The following is an 18,080-nucleotide window of genomic DNA, read 5'->3' as shown; positions in this document are numbered from 1 at the left end:
GCATGGTGGTGCACACCTGTAATCTCAGCTACTCAGGAGGCCGAGGCAGGAGAATCCCTTGAACCAGGGATTCAGAGGTTGCAGTGAGCCGAGATCATGCCACTGAACTCCAGCCTGGGTGACAGTGGGACTCTGCCTCACAAAAAAAAAAAAAAAAAGAAAGAAAAAGAAAAAAAAAAAAGAATTCAAAATATCAGTAATGCCAAGGTTGAGAAACCCTGCTTTAAGGTATAAAAAATATCTTATTTGGAATTAAATTCTTGCTTTTTAGGAATTCTATTACATCAACTCAAGAAACCACACTTTTTGAAAACAGGAGAGAAATACCTTTGCCCTTTTGCTTAACTGGCTGTGTCATTTGACTTAGTCTGCTGATACCTCAGTTTTGTCATCTGTAAAATGGCCAGATTGTATGAGTTGATTTCTAAGTTTCCTTCAGGCCCTAACCCTCTCGGACTCCATGACTCCAACTCTCCACAATCCTCTTTGGTGCCCGAGGGAAGAGGGGCCGGGCAGAACCCTGCCATACTCTGGATAAATATGAGCACAATAGAATTCCTTGTGGAAATAAATCATCTTTTCATATAAAGTCTTCTGAAGACCATTTCAAGAAGAGTAATAGGTCGGCCAGTCCAACACCTGCAGGGTGGGTAATAATTTACTTAGCCCACTGACTTGGGGGCAGGTCCTGCTCTTGATAAATGGCCCAATTAAGCATCTGTTAATCACGGCATTATCTCATCGGAAGGTGGAATACCTACTTCTGTCTCAAGCAGTTTTTCAGTGAGATAACATCACGAATTCCCCAAACTGTGAAGGGAAGGGCATGTAACAAGCACCGGGAATGATGCAGGGCCCCTCTCCGGAGCTTCGGCCCCTATAGTTGCTGGGAATATTCCTTGTGCCCCATCCTGGCCCTTCCCCCAGCAACCTTCCTATAACCTCAGCTCCTGAACTCTCGTGTTCATCTGAGGCCTTGATAATAAAGCAACATCTGCAAAACCTACAGGAACTTTACTGCAGTTAATTGAGTAATTGAAGCAAGATGCAGGGAGGGGTGATCTATGGGCCTGGGTTGAGGGCCAAGAAGGGAGACAACGGATTTATTGCAAAGGCCGTGGGCGGCCTTGGGTCCAGGCCCTGGTTCACGGGAAGTTTGAGGTCATGTGGGATTAAAATATCTTTAGAAACAAATGGAATAATTTGACTGAAATATCAGGAACGCTGTGCCAGTTTATGCCAGGAGATCAGGTGTGATTTATTTACCTGTGCCCAACACAGTTTTTGATATTTGACCCATTGGTCTAAATTTATAGATGATCCGGCAAGTGGATATCCCCTGTGTCCGTCTGTCTGTCTCATCCTGATTGTTACATGAAGCCAGGCTTTGTATGGTTCAAGATAAGTAGAGTTATGCCTGAAAGGGCTGGAGGCCCGGAAACTATCCAGGTGGTAAGCAGGATCAAAGATATTTACAATCCAGCAGTTCTATTTGCTCAAAAATGGCTTATTAGAGCAATGTGCCATAGGTGGTAATATCTTCTTGTAATCTGAATTAATCCATAAATCTACATTTAAGTACAATTCACCACCTTGAAGTCATTGGGAACAATGTAATTTATTTGCTAGCCTTGCAGATGCCAGATCAATGTATTATAGATACATAAAGTTGCCCATGCGAGCACCTGGCATCAGACCTGGTCCCAGCAACTGGCCTGAACACACGCCCCCAGCACACAAGAGGATCGCCTGTTTGGGAAGGTTATTGCTTCTTTTGTAGTTTCTCCGTTGCTTTATTAAGTCCCCAATTCCTTGCAAAACTGTACAATTTTAATAACTCAAATCCGTGTGCATCATAAAGCTGTCTAAATATACCTCACGCCCTGGGTATCAGACAGATCCTCGGGTGATGATGTCACTGGGCCTGATTAACCGGAACAGGTCATCCACAAGATTTTATTACAAGTGTCATTTAGATTTCTGACAGCTTTACAAGGCTTAATGGCTTTTTATTAAATACATTGTGTTCAGGGAAGCTGACAGTTGTGGATGCCTTGTAAATACAATGCAATGGAATTTCTTAGAAGCTGCATGAGAGAAAGCAGAAGGGGCAGGGACATCCCTCCCTGTCCCCGGGCCCATTGCTCGGGAGACCCGGAGTTCATCGCCTTCCGAGACAAAAGACAAATGACCTCCTGAAGACGCCATTCCCGCCAGCTCTTCCAACCGGGCAGGTCTGCTCCAGGTTGGCCCAGATGTTTTCATCTGAAGCTCTCCAGAGAATCAAATTCCTCAGGCCAGAGGGTGACCCACGCCAGCCCCCCACCCCTCATCGCTTCCCCAACACTGGCTTCCTCTAGGACTTCCTGAAATTAATGTGCTCCAAAAACCGGTTAGCTAAGTTTGGTTTGTTTCTTCTAAGCAGTTTGTTGGACCCACTTGGAGGGAAGACAGGAGGAAGGATGGATGGACTATGTGCCCCTGCCACCACCCCCAGGTGCTGGGTACTGTGTTGGATGCTCTTGGTAAACTGCCTTGCCCAATTTGTACAACCACAAGCACTTTGCTGAGCAAATACTTTACTCTTCAGTTGCACCCATAACGGGGGTTTGCACGTAGTAGGTAAGCCCCTCCATAACGGGAGTTTGCACGTAGTAGGTAAGCCCCTCCTGCACGTAGTAGGTAAGCTTAAAATCGAGAGGGTGATTGTGCAGTGTATCTCTTGTGTTTGAGACTTTGGGTATGTGATTGGCCCTTGCCAGGCCTTATGTATCTAGGAAAGAGCATGATGACAGTCACCTTGCTGGGCTGCAGCAAGGATACAATGACATCATAGGGTACAATGAGACCTTAGTAAACACTGGCTGTGACCATTACCACCTTTCCATTACTGTGGATGGTGAACCCAGCAGTTATGTCCAACCAGAGCCCTAGAGTGGTGGAGAAGGCTGCAGATCCTTGGGGTACACTGGGCTCCCCAAGTCCTACATGTTTCACAATGCACATGAAAGTGGAAGCACATGTGTGATGTTCCAGACCAAGGCAGTCAAACCAGAGACTCGGTAATATTCCAGCAACCACCCCCAGAGAGGCTTGGGGTTGGTCCGGAAATTATTCCCATTTAACACGGGGCTGGGGCTCCGGGGACCCTGCTGCATCCCCGTGCTTGGCAGATCTGCTGTTTCAGCTGGGTTCTGTTGTGTTTGAAGCCAGGCTTTGTGGAGAGCTGGCAAAAAGAGCCATGTGGGCTGGGTAATTTTCCTTCCTTCCCATTGCCCCACAGCCTGTGGCCTGGAGTGGGGTAGCCAGGATCTCCCTTTGTAACTCGCTATTTCTGATCTTGGGGAGTTGGGTATATAATTTTATGTGAGTGCTGTGTTGCTCAGATTCCAACATGCATGGACTCCATTTCAAGGAAAAATAATTCACAGATTCTAGAGAATTAATTCATCTTGGATCCCAATTTGAGACACAGCAAAACGAGTCTTATTCTACCAGAAAGTTAATTATCATTGCAACAGAGGTGTGTCCAGATGTCTCGTTAAAGACTTATTTGTATATTTTTAAAGTGTGTATGAGATTTGTGGCTTCCTGAGATTTTGTCCATGGTCTGTGCTTGGGGAGTCACTGAATTAGGGAGAACTGTAGTGTTGGAGGTCATTCAGAAAAGGCAGGGCAGCCTGGAGGAGTGGCCCAAGCCTCCCCTGTCTCATTCATTCATCCTGTCACCTCTCATCCTCAGGGAAGAGACACCTGGCTTGGGCCCCCCTCTGTCTACCCCCAGCATTTGGGTGGCAACTTGGAGCTAATTCTCATGGTGCAAAATCTGCCCCCCCTTGGCTTGGCAAGCCAGGACCTGTCCTCTTTCTCATTTCAGTGCAGGTAGAGTTTGCCTGTTTGTTTTTTCCCTCCTGAATAAATGCCATCCCTGGATCAAAATCTTAATAGTGGTAGGTGGAATTTCCAACTGGGCTACTTTGGAAATATTCCATGTCCTGAAAATTAGGAAGTAGATACTGCTTTTATGATGAACAGAATCCATCTAAAATGATGAAAATTTGCTTTCCAACACATCTAAAATAGACCCTACCTGCCTAAACTTTCTCTGTTGTGTAAGGCCCCATAGCCACATGGAAAGGACACCCCTTGGAATGAGTCAGGAGTGGGCATGCCCCTCCACTGCTGACACTTTGGACAATGTGTTCAATCTTTGAGCCATAGTGTCCTCTGTAAAATGTGGGTGATGTTAGTTAACCCAGAGGGTGGCCAGGCAGGCTACATAAAATAACCAAGGTGCCTGGCAAGGGGCTCAGCACAGGATGCAGGCTACCTCCCACCCACACACCCATTGTCACCCCTGTAACTCACTATGAAATCAGAAGGGGGGTCCACTCTCTTTCTGGCCATCCCCAGGGCAAAGCAGTCTGTCTGGATAATGCATCACCCAAAAGGATGCTAAATGTCAACTTTTTGGAGATGGTGCCAGTTTTGGTTTGTGTGCACTGAATGATAAGCAACACTCTCACCATTTCATTCCATTTCTCCGGGGCCAACATTTACTAACGTCTGTCCTGGGGCAACCTCCTGTCTCCACGGCCTTGGGAATCCCTGTAGAGCAGACAACAATGGCAGAGGTGCAATGTGCCGTGTCTATCCCATTGACTCTCAGCAGCTCCTTCACCACTGCACTCCTCCGATCCACCTGCCACAGACTCTCCATGGAAAGTGGTTAGAGGTCAGCCAGGTAAGACAACCTCTTCCCTTCCAGCCTTTCCATGCAGGCAGCATCTCACTTGGTTTCTTGCAAAAGGTAGGTAAGTAGATTCATCTGAGTGAAAAGTGCTGTAAAAGTGGTGGGAAGATGTGCAGAAATCAGGAATGTGCTACCTCAGCTGATGGGCAGTGCCTTCCCATTAAACAGCCTGGTAAAGAGAGCCGCCGGCTGACAGGGCCAGAGAGCAGGACTCTGCACACAGAGAGCTTCTAACTTCTCACAGGTGCCTCCCTACTTGTTCGTGTTGCTGAATGCCACTGCAGAGCCTGACATTTCACCAGCTCCCAAATCTATGCCCCTCCACCCTTGCAACCCTTAAAGGATGTCCCAGCCATGGCTGGATTTACCTGTCACACTTGGACAATTCCTGACACTTACCAGTCATGTGACCCTGCCCCAGTGATTTACAGTCTCTGAGCCTCAATTTTCCCGTTATTGATAATGGACGTAATGAAGCCTACTTGTCAGGGATGGGGAAATTAAGTGAGCTAACATGTGAATGCATGCAACAGAGCTGGCACTTAGTAAGTGTTCAATTAATTTTTAAAAATGATCAATACATGATATTCGCATTAAAATCATTTTTGTGAAAGAAAATATAGTCTCTAACACTAAGGCCAAGACGTTCTGATACTTGACAGAAGTTATATGCTACCCAAGGTCACCCACCATGGCCACCTGGTTTTGTGCCCAGCCTACACAACTGTCCATGGCTTCCCTGGGCCAGCTCTTACCTGATGCATGTCTGGAGTCCAGGGGAAATTTTTTTTCTGAGTTATTTCACTTAGGATACAAGGGAAATTCTTTCCTCAATTTTCTGTCCCCAAAGCTATCCAAGAGTTTAATTAAATCTTATGAGACTTAAGACAGGAGCACTCTGCCCTCCAACTGTCTTCTGAGCTCTAACTTTTTCCCTGGCTATCTTTAATTCCCTGAGAGTTTTCACCTCTGAGGAGGGGCTCAGCGGGCTCAGGCTCAGATAGATGTCATGGGGCCTGCCTTTAGTGGCCCTGGGGGCTCCTCATGTTCCTCATGGGGGGTGTAAGGGCAGGATATCCCTTGCACCCCCTGACAGCACATATACCCATGTTAGGCTTCGTTTAACACAAAATGCCCCCACCAGCAGTATCCCTGTTAATGTCATACTCCAAGCTGATCTCCCTGCTTCCATTCTTGCCCATTCTCCCGCCCACTTCATGCTTTGACCTCTAGAATATGAATCTACCCCTGTAACCCACCCCTTCTTAAAACCGATCAATGGCTCCTCTTGCCTTTGGACAAAATTCCAAGCTCCTTCCCAGGGTTTAGAAGTTCCGTCTCAGCTTGCCTGTGCTTTTCTGCCCATCTCCCAGCTACCTCCTAGCCTAGCTTCAAGTCTCAGCTTAGGCATCACCACCTCTGGGAAGTCTTCCTTGATTGCCCCACCTCAGAGTGCCCATGGCTGCCTGTACTTCTGCCTTCAGGCACGTATCAAGCCCTGTGTGCTGCAATTGCCTGTTCACATACCTGTCTCTCTCACTGGCTGAAATAAATTACTCCTCCCAGTGTCTCAGTGCCTAGCCCAATGCTGGAAATGTGTGCAGAGTTAATGAGTTAACAGATTGGTGATGGCTCCTTCTAGAGACGCTACCCAGATCTTTTTCAGCACCAGGACAAGCAAGCAGCTTAGAGCTCCCGCAAGACTCCTGGAGACATCAGAACTCTCCATTCTGTGGCCCAGCAGAGGTCTGTGGTTCTTACTGCTAATGGAAATTGAACTGGCAGATCAAAGGCAATGTCTCCTACAGCCCAGATTGCCAGCAGCCAGCACTATCAGAATATCGGTTGAATTGGTAATTCAAAATTAAGTGGATTAATGATTGACGTCAATTTGTAAAACCTGGTCTACCAACTCGCCTCCTGCAAACAGGGCCTTTCTTATTCTGGGTCAGCTGGGAGAATGGAGCTTCCCAGATGGAAGCTGGTTGAGCTCTAGCCATACCCTGCCCACCCCCGCTCCCACCCCTGGTTTTAAAGGGCCTCTGTTCTTAAAACTACACCATTCCTGTTAGATGTCTTAGAAAAGTCTTAGCACCTGAGATCACTTTTAAAGAAATAAACTCACGAATTTAAGCCAAAAGGGAAAAACCTGGTACAATTTTGCACCTGTAACACATGAGTCACTTGATTAAAGAAATACTCAAATATCAAGTTTGTGATTCTCTCTGTGTGGGCAGGAAAGTGGGGGGCATGTGGAGGGTGAAAAATACCTCAGCGGCACTAACCTACAAATCCTAACAAAGGTCTGAATATTCTGGGGCTGTCCACATTTTGGAAAATGACTTTTTCCCGTTAGTGTTTTATTTGATGGTCAGAGAGAGACTGAAGGAGGGAACACCTGCTGGAGGATTTCAAAGCCTCCTCCTCTAGTAGGTAAGGCTGGTTCCTCCACCTTTGTTCAGAAGTTGGGGAGGGAAATGGGGAACTGGGGTCCCACTGTGGCAGATGAGGGTGACTCCGCAGGAGCAACCCCTCCTGCAAATCCGCTGGTAAACTGGGCGTTGTAAATGCTCGGACAACGCGCTGAGAATCTGTAGGAGGAAAATGTCCCTGGCGAAGGCAGCTAACCTTGCTGGGGGTCTCTGCACCGAGCTGCAAGTCCAGATAAGGCACACGTTGCTCAGTCCACCCACACCCCCTGGCAGGTTCAGTAACATGATTCCAAGAAGGCTGGTCTGGGCTTAGGATGCCGCCTCCTCCTGAGAAGAAAGGACATGGGCAGCCCTGGGTCCCAACTTCGGCTCCTCTGTTTCTTCTTCCATTAAATGGGGACAGTCATTCCTTCCCCTGAGGCATTGTCAAGATTCGATAAAATCATTTACTTAGAGCAGGTGGCCGAGGGCCTGGCGTCCAGAGATGCACCCGGTATCTAGCCCTCTCCCAGCTCTTCTGAGAGGCAAGCATAGGTGTCTCAATGACTGTGACACCCAGGGCACCTGGGGTCACTCTAGGAATGCTTTTTCATACTATTTGTCTTAGGCCTTTCTGGGAAAGGGACAGGGGAGATGGAAAGAGGAGGAATGCAGTTCCATTGTTCATCGGGTGTACATAGAGAGACCTGGAGGACAGGTCGGGGTGGTGGTTGGCTCCCTCCCAGAGCTCTGCCGGGGTTGGACAGTGTGGACGGGGGAGGCAGGAGCCCAGGAGGCCACCTCCAGCCTCCCTCATGCCCTTTAGCTCAACTTTCCTTCCAGTTTGTTATGAGCAAGAGATCCTGGGCTGCATATTAATAAAACAATGGAATTTTTATTTTTCTCATAAATTACATAATTCAAACCTTAAAACACCTTTAATGAACAGTGACTGGGCATGTGACACTTAATAAAACTGGGCTCAGTTCAGTTTCTGCTTGACAGGCTACCAGCCGAGAATGTGCCTTACGAGTAAATGATTAAGAGGCGGAGATCTTTCCTGGGCTCTACTATTAAACACTTCAAAGGTTTCCAAAGTCAGATAAAATGAAAAGCAAATGTGTTTCACTGCCTCTCAAATGCCTCAAATGTTATAGCAGGTGCAAGCAATGAAACCTTCCATGGTGACAGCATTTTAGGGTCTGCAAAGTGCACCCGACTGAATTCTGGGAATTCTGGGCTGGCTTCATAAAAATTCATGATTTCCAATGAGGGGAGATGATCGTCTTCAGAGCCCATCTACATATGTGGCACAGAAGGAAAATATCACAGGGTCCTTTAGGTCATGGGTCGGCTTAACCCTTTTTATTCTGGAAGAGACCCCAGCATGGAACACTGCAGGACCCCAACCAGCATGGTCAGCCTTGTGCTGGCAAAAAGGGGACAAATCTCTGAGTCAGCTAGATTTTTCTGGAAGAATATTAATGGTCAGGTCAAGCTCAGGTCCTCTTTTTGGGGACATGGCACTTTTTTTTTTGTATGTATACAGGCTTGGCACATATAGATCACATGGTTCTGTGCAAATTATTTAACTTCTCTGCGCCCGTTTTCCCACCTGTAATCTGGGGATAATTGTCGCACCTACCTCACGCTTTGGGGGAGGATTAAATGGGTTAACATGATAGAAGAACTTAGATCCTACAGCAGAATTCAATCCGTCTTCTCAATTCCTATTATTGTCCCGTTAGGAAAAATGAGTATGAAAAATTAGCATTCTGCAGCTTGGCCGTTTGAGATTTTCATTTAAAATTTGCTATAACTTAGCTTTATAAGTCATAGTCATCTCTCACATAGACATATAATATTTTATAGTTTACAAAGGACATTCTGAGACGTTACCTCATTCCAACCTTTCAACAGTAAAGCGTCACCCATGGACAAAGGAAGAGTTTCCAGCTCTGCTGTGGTTCTTTTGCGTAGTGATGGACCCATCCCTTGGACCCCTGTGTCCCGAGGGCACCCATCTATGAAATGGGCACAGATAGGCTGTCTCTGAAGCACTTAGGAACTAGCTCTACCGACAACTGCTGAGCTACCAGGGCTCACTGGCCCCAGCCTCATCCCACATTTTTTTAATTCAGGGAGGCCCTCAAATGGTCTTTGTGTATTATCTCAGTAATCGTGCAAGCACTTGTTTATGAGACCGTAATTTTTATTCTTCCCCTTTGCTAATGAGGAGGGCAATGAAATGGCATTCCAAGAGTCAATGAAGGAGAACCCCTTAGTTCTTTCTCCAGGGAATGACTCAGTAGCAATTGTTATCAAAGAACCTTCTCTTGATTTCCAGGCAACACAAGATTACTCACCTCCCCCCTCGATACCACATCTGGGTAGACGTGTGCTACCCAGTACACATCTCTGAAAGCGTCTGCAGGGTCTGCAGCACTTGAAATTGGGACATGGCTCATGAGTTCTTCACCACTTGGTGGGATCTTCAGGGAACATAGAGTGTGAGCATCTCACCTGCTACCTGCCCCTCCCTGCTCACAGGCAGAGCCAGCCTGAAGCAGAGATGCCCTTCTACAATATCACGGTTAGTGTTTTGACTCAGACACCCACTCCTCCCCACACACTCAAAAAACATGTTGGACGCAGCCTGGCCTCTGCCCACTCTCTGCTCTTAGTATATGCCACCCATTTCTACTTTTCCAATCATCACAATTAAGGATACAATTTTAAGATGCGAGTGAAGAGGTAATTACCAGGATGTTTATCACAGCGTTATATATATGAGTGAAAAATACAAAACATCTTAAATGTGCAGCATTAATAAAATGTGGGGCATGCATATACCAAACAAATCAAGCATTTTAAATGAGATTGAAAGTAATATGAAGAAACTCAAAGAACATGTTAAGTTAAAAATAAGTGTATTGTAATGTTTTATATATATATAGTATGATCCCTTATTTACTAGAAGTACATATTTTATATGTAAGAGATACGTAAGAGATATGTATGCCTATTTTAAAAGGTCCAAGAGGCTGTACATAAGTTTGTTAATAATGATCACTGCTTAGAAATATGATTTCAGATTTAAGATTTTTTCAATTTTCTTTTTTTTGGCCTGCCTGTATTTTCTGATTTCTCTGTTTTAAAAGCATGATTTCTTTTGTTATGTTAAAAATGTTTTTATTTTTTAAAAATTCCCTTAGAGTTTCATAGTTGAGAGTGACTTTAGAAGGCATCTAGTACAATGGTTTTAGTCCAAGCAGGTAAACTGAGGTCCAGAGAAGTAAGAAGTAAGGTCTTCAAACTATTTGGTGGCAGAGCCATAATCAGACCCAGGCCCTCTCCCTTACCCCTGTTCTTTCCATGATGTCTGTGACATCTCTGAGATTTCTATAAATGTATCAGGGACCTTTTCCGTGGAACTGACTGCATGGAACCACTTTTCTTCTCAGTGAAACTAAGCATTTCTCATTTGGATCTAAAGCAAATGTACCTCATCCTGCATCTGTGTCTCCCTCTCCCCAGGTTCTAGCAAGCATGGTTAAAAACCAATGGCACCAATCACTGTGTATGTACCAGGAGAGGGAAAGAAGGGTTATGTCAGATTTCAGCACATGATGCTTGGCCTAGCTTTCATTTTGTTATAGTCTGAATGTTTATGTCCCTTTAAAGTTCATATGCTGAAATTCCACACACCCCCACCGCCTTTTTTTTTTTTTTTTTTTTTTTTTGATACAGTGTTTTGCTCTTGTCACCCAGGCTGGAGTGCAGTGGCACGATCTCTGCTCACTGAATCCTCCGCCTCCTAGGTTCAAGTGATTCTCCTGCTTCAGCCTCCCGAGTAGCTAGGATTACAGGTGCCCACCACCACTCCTGAGCTAATTTTTGTATTTTAGTAGAAATGGGGTTTCACCATGTTGACCAGGCTAGTCTAGAACTCCCAACCTCAGGTGATCTGCCTGCCTTGGCCTCCCAAAGTGCTGGGATTACAGGCGTGAGCCACCACGCCTGGCTGATATGTTGAAATCCTAACCCGCAAGGGGATGGTATTTAGAGGTGAGGACTTTGGGAGGTGATTAGGTTAATAAAGGCACAATCCTCATGAATGCACTTAGAACTCTTACATTAGAGACCCCAGAGAATTCTTTCACTTTTTCCTGTATGTGAGGACATGGTAAGAAGGTACCATCTAGGAACCAGAAAGTAGGTCCTCTTCAGACACTGTATCTGCCAGCACCTTGATCTTGGATTTCCTGGCTTCCAGAATCATGAGAAAGAAATATTTGCTGTATTACCTAAGTAGTGGACCAAGACCATTGTTTATGCAGGGCTAGTATTTGAACACTGGCCTGACCTCAACCCGCCCTACCCCTAGGCTCAGACTGGTCCAGCTACATGGGTAATGAACAACATTGCCAAATGAATAAGTTGAGATTCTATCAGCTGTTTTTTTTTTTTTTTTAATGGTATGGTTCTATCTAATTACTTTTTTTTCTTTTTTATGATACTTTAAGTTCATTAAAACATGCAGTTTTGTTACATAGGTATATATGTGCCACGGTGGTTTGCTGCACCCATCAACCTGTCACCTACTTTAGTTATTTCTCCTAATGCTATCCCTCCCCTAGCCCTCCACTCCCCTGACAGGCCCCTATGTGTGATGTTCCCCTCCCTGTGTCCATGTGTTCTTGTTGTTAAACTCCCACTTATGAGTGAGAACATGCGGTTTTTTAAACAAAGATTCGCCTTAAGCATTTGTGGCTTTTTTCTTCTCACCCATCATGACTCAATCATTTGTTGATGTTAAAATGAAAGGTGGCTGTTTTGCTCAATTGCAGTAATTATTTCCATCAAGGAAAAGAGAAAACCTATGTTTCAAGCATCCACTTTAAGTGAAGCTAAATATCCTGGCGAGGCCACAGCAGTACATATGGATAGGAGATAGAGGACCTTGTTGGAGCTGAGCTTCCACCAAGGCCTCCAAGAGAGCAGGTTCAACCCGGTGCAGTGTCCAGCCCTCACCTGGACATAACACTTCACAGCCTCCAAAACCTTCATCTCCTAAAAGTTTCATGAAGATCCCACAGCAACCCTCTGCAGCCCACTTGCTATATTGCTTTGAAGATGGGGAGACAAAAATGTGAGGAGAGGCTGGGTGACTTTCCAAGTAAGGGACCCTGCCTCCTGCTACGGAATTTGTTTTTCCTATACTAGCTCCAGTGAGAATTTGAGTAGCTGAAGGTCAGAGCAGTTAGACTGTGCTGACTCTAACTATAGGAGGCAGAAGGAACACTTAGAACCATTTAGGAATGAGGATGGAAAAATTAAACCATGGACAATGTCCCAGCCTCCCAAGTTCCGAGCTTAGGGCTTACATCACATGCACCATTTATTCTCCTTCTTTTTTTCTTTAAATTTTTTAAGCTTTACATTTTCCCAGAGTCTCAGAATCTTCACTTCTAAGAATTTAGTCCATAAAAATAGAAGCACAATGACCTAAAGGTGTGGATCTGGGAACACACACACAGAAGGGTGTTTAGTATAGCACTATTGTCAGGGCCAAAAAAGAAAATAAGATGAATGCCATTAACAGGAGAATGTTCAAATAAATTAGGGTTAATTCCCACTACGAGAAAATGAGAGCTCCATTATTTGATTTTTTTTTTTTTTTTTTTTTGAGACGAAGTCTGAATCTGTTGCCCAGACTACAGTGCTGTGGCATGATATCAGCTCACACACAACCTCCACCCCCTGGGTTCAAGCAGCCTCCTGAGTAGCTGAGATTACAGGTGTGTGCCACCATACCTGGCTAATTTTTTGTATTTTTAGTAAAGATGGGGTTTCACCATGTTGGTCAGGCTGGTCTTGAACTCCTGACCTCAAATGATCTGCCTACCTCGGCCCCCCAAAGTGCTAGGATTACAGGCATGAGCCACTGCGCCTGGCCCATTATTTGATTTGGGGTGATTTCCGTGACATATTGGTGGGTGAGAAAAGCAAGTGCAGTGAGGCATGTAGAATATGTCTTAGCTGGGTGTGGTGGTGCGTGGCTATGGTCCCAGCTACTTGGGAGGCTGAGGTGGGAGGATCATCTGAGCTCAGGGAGGTGGAGGCTGCAGTGAGCCGTGATTGCACCACTAGGCTCCAGCTTGGGCAACAGAGTGAGACCCTGTCTCAAAAATAAAATATGTCTATATGTTGGATGTGTGTTTTTATTTGTGTGCCTGTATATGACTATATGAGCCCAGCATAGAGGAGAGAAGGACATAAAACAGGTTGTGAACCTGAATTTGTGGAGGTGGGTGGTGGGGAAACTAGTGAGAGGAAGCAAGTTTGAAGCAAAGCTATGCACAAAAACATCATGTGGAATCAGATCTGAAATGTGCAAATTATATATATGTGGGTATGTATAAATATCACAGAAAATGGTTGAAGTAGACTCAGATTCGCTGACTTGTAGAGCCATCAAGCACACAAAGGAAGCCAGGTTCAGAGAAATTTAGAAAGCAGGGTTCCATCTTCATGACACGAAATTCCTAAGTCCGCACACATCTGTCACGGCCGTGTGGGAGCCTCATACCAGCCCAGGCCTGCGTGCTCAAGGGGAGGGTGGAGGTGATGAGGACAGTCAGCTTTTTCTTTATGCATCTTTGCCTTGTCTCACTTAATGCTTTAAAAACTGATGTTTTGCGGGGGAGGTATTCTGCAAAGTATCAAATTGTCAAAGTTTTTAATGCTTCATTGTGCTTATTCTCCGGTGATTTTAAGTGAAGCATCAAGTAATTCTCTGTTGCCCAAACAGGTGGCCTTCTGAGCTGCCGGCTGTCCTTGAGTGTGGGGAAGGCCCGAGCTGAGCAGCTGGGACCCGCCTCGGGTAACCTGGGTGAGGGGCTGCAGGTGTCTCCTGTCAGAGGCTCGGTGAGGCCCAGATGTGGTACTGGTGGAAACGCATTCCTCCTGCAGGCCCAGGGAAGGAAATATGCCCTTCGGGGTCCTTTGGTGGCTAGACAAGGCCAACATAGCACATTTCCTGGGGCTCAGTCCAAGGCACCATCTCGTGAGGAGGCAGAATCAGGGTCCTGAGCGAGGGACTCAGCTCAGCTTGTGGGAGTTTCTGGTTTCAGCCAGTCTGCTGGGGTTGTTGACTGTGATCATGCTGAACAGGTGAGAAAATGGGCAAAATAAAGGGCCAACCTTAGTTTTAATACCCAGGAAGTTTGCATGTGAAAGAAAAAGCATAAGGCAAAATTCTCCAGACTCAACTCTGACAACTGAAATGGGAAGGAGAGGGGTTGAGGTCAGGCACGAGAAGTCCATAACCACTGTCCCAGAGAGAAAGGCGCAAGGCTGCCACAGGGCTGCGAGGGGTCAGCCGGGGTCCTCAGCTGAGGTCAAGGCTTAGAGCTCTGCCCAGGCACAAGCGTTCACAGGGCAGCCCCTCCACCCAGCCCCACCGCCACTGTCCGTGCCCTTCCCTGCCAAGTTTTCTCCAGGACACACACTACCCTCTGACCTGATGTGCATTTTACTCCGTTGTGGTCTGTTTTCCCTTCACTAAAGTGAAAGCTCCCTAAAGTCATGGCTGTTTGTCTGTTTTGTTCTCTGCCATATTATTGCCTAGAACAGGGCACAGGGAGCTGCTCAACAGTGACTTAATAAGTGAACAAATAAACAGTGAATAAGTGAAGATAACGAGGGCCAGAAATAAAGTGTGGTACAGCCACGCAAACAGATATTATACAGTCATCAAAAATGCTTTAGATGACGGCGTGTGCCCAAAAGTGTCCACATTGATTCTCTCTGAGGGTGGATTTATAAGAAGGATGGGACCTTTACCTTTTCCTAATACGTAGTTCTGGAATATTTCAATTTTGTGTTACTCTGGACAGTATTTCATTTGTAAAGACAAAAAGAAAAGCTTGTTTTGATGTGGAAAAAGTTTAAAGATTTTTGTAATGACAAGGAATGTAATGACTTTGCAGCAGCTTAAGTTGAAAAACAATTGGCGTGGTGGCTCACGCCTGAAATCCCAGCACTTTGGGAGGCCAAGGCAGGAGGATCACCTGAGTCAGGAGTTCGAGACCAGCCTGGCCAACTAGTGAAACCCCATCTCTACTAAAAGAAATACAAAAATTAGCCGGGCGTGGTGGTGGGCACCTGTAATCCCAGCTATTCTGGAGGCTGAAGCAGGAGAATCACTTGAACCCATGGGGTGCAGGTTGCAGTGAGCTGAGATGGTGCCACTGCACTCCAACCTGCATGACAAGAGCGAAACTCCATCTCAAAAAAAAAAAAAGAAAGAAAAGGAAAAAAAATCATGGTACAGCTGGGCATGGTGGAATACACCTGTAATCCCAGCTACTTGGGAGGCTGAGGCAGAAGAATTGCTTGAACCCGGGAAGCTGACAGAGGTTGCAGTAAGCCAAGATCGTGCTGCTGTATTCCAGCCAGGATGACAGAGTGACACTCTGTCTCAAAATAATAATAAACAAGGTACAAACCTTTATTGAAATGTATAGAAAAAAATTTATATATTTGTGTCCAAAAAAGAAAAACTAGGAGGTAACTTTTACAGTGATTTTTATCTCAATTCTTTCCTTCTGCTTTATACTTTTTTGTATTTTCCAAATCACCTAAATAAGCATATAGTCAGATCAAAGAAGTTTATTTAAAAGTAAAATTTTACTGTAGTTCTATTTATAAGAAACATGATTGTGCAGAAAAATAAGATAGGAGACAAGAAGAGAGGGGGGTTTTGTTTTTATTAATTGTCAGTTCAAACTATGTCTCAGTCCTCAGTAAAGGCATCAGTTATTGTTCAAAAGACGGAGTCATGAGGATTTTTCAGGATAGGACAGATTCTGCCTGTTGTCATGATAAATAATCTTTTCTTCAAGACGGCTTTCCTCAGGTCTAACTGAATTTCCTCCTGCTTCATCAAAATGAATGAATAAAAATTCCGCCACTCTTATCGGTGGAAATGACTCTGACAAGCCACATGCTTATAAAAACCTTCTGCAGTCGTGAACATGGTTTTTCTCCGTCTCTCCACATCCCAGCCCTCTCCCTCGCTTCCCCTCCCCCACAAAGTACAAAATACTTTTAGCTCCTTTAACCCTGCTTTGCAACACTTCCACGTGATCGTCACCTCCCTCTGGCCTCTTTCCAGGGTTTCTGCATCGTTCCCCAAACAGGTGGCATAAAACCAACGTCAAGAATGGACTTGGCCAGTGTGGAAACGGCTGAGCAGTTTACTTGATGGGTCTTGCAGAGCCTCCTTTCTGTGGATCTCTCCCCGTGTCACTGGCATGAAAGAAAACAGCCCTTCCCTATCCATAGACCACTGTCAGATTCTCCAGGTAGCCTGGCATTTGAGGACTACCTTGGTGTCCCTCCTTAGCAAGGCCTCAAAATTCTGATTCCTGGGTCTCTTCACCTGTCCTCTCATCCATCCACCCAGGGGTTTAGGATGGTGGCATTCACATGGTCCCATCATCACTGCTTGTTGCAGTCAGCAGCCATGAATTCTATCTCACCAGAACAGCTGCCACTGAGCCAGGTGGCATATCCAGAGGCACCACCCTGCTGTCCAGGAGGATCAGATACACTGGGCAACTGTGCCGGCACTGCTGCTCCCGGGACAGGAGGACTGACACTGACATTCACAGAAACAGACAGCATTTCCGTGAATGAGCAGGTGGGCGCTGTTCAAATGCAGGGCAGCTTGTTTTAGAGTGGTGATGTTAAATGCGTGTACGCACACGTGCACACACTGCTTATCGTTGCATTCAAAAATAAATTTAAAACACATTTATGGAGTTAACAGACTGAGAGTTTTTGTTTTAATAAAATTAATCTGTAAAGGTATCAAGACCTTAACATATGATCAATGAGGCTTTCGTAATTGACTCAAAAACTTCATTAAGTACACAGTGCGGCTTTCTTATTAACTTCTGTGGATTCCAGTTGGGCTTTTGCTGCACTCAGGTGGATCTAGGAAGAGGAATTTCTGTAGTCTCCCAGGTTTGAACCACATCGTGGGACTGGACCCCTTGCTTCAAGGCTTTGGGCCAGGATGTCAACCCTGGGATCAGGCTTAGTTGTATTCCATGCCAGTGAAGAAATGGGGTTGAGTCTGAGGGGGTTTCAGGAGACTCAGGGAGTCCTCTAGGTGCCACCTGAACCTGCCTCATCTTCCCCAGAGCATCCCTTATAGACAGTAGGCTGATGTCAGGGTGAGACACTCATACTCCCCATGCCCACCTCTTCTAGAAGGGAGCACGTCTGTCCTCAGCCTCCAGCCCACCCAGAAATCTCCCATTGATACTTTTTCATCCATCCATCCCTTCACCTGTGCAGTCTTTCATCTAATGTTCATTGAGTGCCCACTGCATGCCAGGCAGTTGACTGTATACTGAGAATTCCACTCCTTATTTCTCTTCACTTTTTTCTTTCCCAAGAACGGGACAAAAGCAGGAGCCCAAGGGTCTCCAGAGAGAGTAAGCTGCCAGCTGGTGACCAGTAAGTGCCATGACTTTGTGTCCTTTGGGAGAAATTTCTGGGAAACAATCTTGGCTTCTGAGAGGTCCTGGCAAAGGGGCCCCATTGCCTATCACTTTCCCTAACTTTGTTTTATTTTTCTTTTTCTTTATGGCATTTATTGTCCCTGACAGAGTCTACATTTATTTCAATTGATTGTTTCTCTCATTCTATCAAAATGTAAGCTCCATACATGTAGAGATTTTGTTTTATTCACTGCAATTTCCCTATTAGCTTTATCAGTGCCTCATATGTGGTTGGCACTTAAAAATATTTGGGATGGATGGATGGATGGGAGGACAGATGGTTGAATGGATGAATGAATAGATGGATGCATGGATACGTAGATAGATGGATAGAAGGAT

Source organism: Theropithecus gelada, chromosome 9 (assembly GCF_003255815.1).
Source record: "Theropithecus gelada isolate Dixy chromosome 9, Tgel_1.0, whole genome shotgun sequence".
Classification (NCBI taxonomy): Eukaryota; Metazoa; Chordata; class Mammalia; order Primates; family Cercopithecidae; genus Theropithecus; species Theropithecus gelada.
Note: the sequence above shows the minus strand (reverse complement) of the source record.